At 47.1% G+C, this 3,710-nt stretch overlaps 1 non-coding gene across 1 annotated transcript; it reads left to right on the top strand.

Annotated features, from left to right (window-relative positions):
• Positions 1–986: 986 nt before the first annotated feature.
• Positions 987–1,124, top strand: LOC114814037. The gene has a single exon (XR_003761780.1). It is a non-coding gene; the product is annotated as a small nucleolar RNA SNORA7 (small nucleolar RNA).
• Positions 1,125–3,710: the final 2,586 nt, after the last annotated feature.

The following is a 3,710-nucleotide window of genomic DNA, read 5'->3' as shown; positions in this document are numbered from 1 at the left end:
GGTGGTGAGACCCAATCATGAAATATTTGGCGGTTCTCCTGGCATTGAAGTGTTGCTCACCTCAGCGTAGCTTTGCTGTGGGGCAGATGTGCAATGGATGACACTAGGATGCCCAAAGAGTTACTGCACATGGATTTTCAGTTTTTATTCACCCCACCTCAGTCACAGAGCCCTTATGAACACAGCAGTCTCTCAGGTCCTCTGACTCCCAGGCCCATGCTCTTAATATCTCTCTCCCCGTGTAGACTGTAAGCTCCCTGTGCTAAGGAAGTATGTCTACTGACTGTTATATTGTACTCTCTCAAGTAGTTGGAACAGTAACAGTAAGTTACCAGCCCACAAGGCATTTGCAGTCTAGTGGGGGAGACAGACAATAACATTAATGACTAAATTTCTGATATGTATATAAGAGCTGTGGGGGCTGAGGTGGGATGAATAAAGGATGTAAATCCAAGCACAAGGGCTATGCAGGAGAAGGGAGAGAAGAGGAAATGAGCGTCTAGCCGGGGAAAGCCTCTTGTAGGAGATGTGATTTCTGAAAGTGGGGAGAGTGAATGTCCGTCAGATATGAACAGGGAGGGAGTTCCAGGCCAGAGAACAGGCCGTGGGCAAGGGGATGGTGTTGAGATAAATGAGATTGAGGTACAGTGAGAAAGGTTGTCATTAGAGGAGTGAAGTGTGAAGGCTGGATTGTAGTAGGAAATCAGAGAGGGTAAGGTAGGAGGAGGCGAGCTGATTGAGTGCTTTAAAGCTGATGGTAAAGAGTTTCTCTTTGGTCCGAGGTGGATGGGCAACTAATGAACTATGTGACTGGCTTCTGCTTCTTAAGATATTTACTGCCTAAATGTGGGGAACACTAGGGGATATAAAATATGAAATGAATGCAGAACGTATTGATTCGTGAACCAGGGTTGGGGAGACGATAGGGGATAGCAGATAAAGTTGAGAAGGTGGAAGCATCTTTTGAGTAGGACTACGAAAGAGGACCCCTCTCAGGATCGCACCCGGAGAGTTTCCGGTACTCTACCCGTCTCGACTAACGGAGGGAGAGTCAAGCAGAGGCCTACTCATTCCATTCCTGGCTTGGGGAGTGACTAGTGAGTGGAAGGCAATCCGCTACAAGTCAAAACTCACCTGTGCTGGGCAGCAGCAGCAAGGGAGAGAGTCGAGGGCAGAGACTCAAGTTTACTGCATGGAAGGAAGCAGTGATGATCTACGCCCGTATTTTGACCGAGAAAACTCTCTGGATCCGCTACCGGAACGATTGCAGATGGAGGTGGGGCATCCTGGGGGAGATGTGTCCATGGTGTCGCCGTGGGTCGGAGATGACTCGATAGCATAAGATAAGGTAAATGAAGGAGGAAAGAGATGCGAGTGAGTAGCACATTCCCAGAGGGGCAGGAAAGAGATGTGGAGTGAGTACCACATACCCGGAGGGGAAGATGGGCTGATGAGCTGATGGACAGTTGGAAGGTGGGTATGTTGAGAACAGGGGATGCTGAGGAGTTGAGCCTGGGCAGAACAACTAGGGAAGAGGTCCAGCAGATCTGGGGTGTCGGTTGGTGGAGGGGACTTGAACCAAGTGAAAATAATAATGGTACTTGCTGTTAAGTGCTAACTATGTGCCAAGCCCTGTTCTAAGAACTGAACTCTGCCACTTGTCGGCTGGGGGACTGCGGGCGAGTCACTTCCCTTCTCTGGGCCTCAGTGACCTCCTCTGGAAAATGGGGATTAACTGGGAGCCTCACGTGGGACAACTTGATTCCCCTGTGTCTACCCCAGCGCTTAGAACAGTGCTCTGCACCTAGGAAGCGCTTAACAAATAACATTATTGTCAGCTGGGTGACTGTGGGCAAGTCACTTCCCTTCTCTGGGCCTCAGTTACCCCATCTGTAAAAGGGGGATGAAGACTGGGAGCCCCACGTGGGGCAACCTCATTCCCCTCTGTCTACCCCAGCGCTTAGAACAGTGCTCGGCACATAGTAAGCGCTTAACAAATACCAACATTATTATTATTATTACAGGGTAGATACGAGGTAATCAGGTTGGACCCAGTCCCTGTCCCACATGGGGCTCACACTTTTTAATCCCCATTTTACAGATGAGGTAACTGTGTCCCAGAGAAGGGGAGCGATTTGCCCAAGGTCTCACAGCAGACGTGTGGAGGAGCTGGGATTAGAACCCAGGTCCTTCTGACTCCCAGGCCCATGCTCTACTCACTAAGCCACACCGCTTCTCAAGAACTCAAGTCATCAAGAACTTCAGGTGAAGTCAGAAATTGATTCGGAGGAATGGTGATAATAACTGTGGAATTTGTTAGGTGTTTACTATATTCCAAGCACTTTACTAAGCTTTGGATCAGTTACGGGATAATCAGGTCTCACATGGAGCTCACAGTACAAGGAGGAGAGAGAACAGATTTGAATCCCCATTTGCAGAGGAGGGAACTGAGGGATAGAGAACTTGTGATTTGCCTAAAGTCACACAGCAAGCATTCATTCATTCAATAGCATTTATTGAGCGCTTACTATGTGCAGAACACTGTACTACGCTCTTGGAATGCACAAATCGGTACCGCTTTGTACCAAGCGAGTATCAGAGCTGGGATTAGAACCCAGGTCTTGTGACCCCCAGGCCTGTGCTCTTTCCACTAAATCCTGCTGCTTCCCTGGGTGTATGAGGAGAGGAGAGAGATGGGAGAGATGAGTCTGGAAGAATGACTCTCTTGCATCTATCCCAGTGTTTAGTACGGTGCCTGGCACATAGTAAGAGCTTAACAAATACCAATCAATCAATCAATAGTACAGCATGTAAAGAGGGCAGGAGAGAGAGTTGGGAGGCAGGGAGATCACCAAAGAGGCTGGGGAAGATCACACGGTCTTGCAGTAGCCTAATCATTCACAGAGTCTCCTTGATGAAAGAGCAATGCTTGTCCAACCCCAAGTCTTCCGCTCCATCTCATCACAATCCAATCAAAACTTTCCAGTTCTGTCCCCTCCCAACTTGATTTCTTCCCTTCCAACATCGCAATTTAACACGAAATGAATTATGGAGTTCACCACATGAGAGTATTTAGAAGGCAGGAGGAAAGGGGGGGGGCTGATTTTTTCCTCCTTCTTCTTCATGCACCATGTCATCTCTTTGCAAATGTTTGCAAATAAAAAAAGTGCTGCAGTGAGTCCTAGATAGGATCTCCAATTAGATTAAGACCTACAGTTATGGAATAATAAATTATCTCACCACAACTGTACAGACTCACAACCCTTTTAGGATTGATTTTAGCCGTAGGCCCTGGGAAAAATGACTTGAACAAAACTTAAACACATTATTTCTGATTATGAAGCCCAAACCTTTTCTAAGCTCCTTTCCAGATACACGAGTGACTGTAAAAAGCATTCCTTTCGCGTCAAGATAAGCGACCGCAGTCTCATATTGGAACTACAAGATGAGTTGACAATTGCATTTTTCATATGGAAGGAAGAGTGCACTTATTACCTCACCATGCTGCCCGCATCATTTTTCTAAAAAAAAACAACAATTGTCCACATCTCTCCACTCAAGAACCTCCGGGGGTTGCCTATTCACTCCTGCATCAAACAGAAACTCTTTTCCATCAGCATAAAAGCACTCGATCAGTTTGTTCCCTCCTATTTTACCACCCTGATTTCCTACTATAATCCAGTTCCCCAAAGTCAACTTACTGTTCCATG

Source organism: Ornithorhynchus anatinus, chromosome 8 (genome assembly GCF_004115215.2).
Source record: "Ornithorhynchus anatinus isolate Pmale09 chromosome 8, mOrnAna1.pri.v4, whole genome shotgun sequence".
Lineage (NCBI taxonomy): Eukaryota > Metazoa > Chordata > Mammalia > Monotremata > Ornithorhynchidae > Ornithorhynchus > Ornithorhynchus anatinus.
Note: the sequence above shows the minus strand (reverse complement) of the source record. Positions and strands in the feature narration are given on the sequence as shown.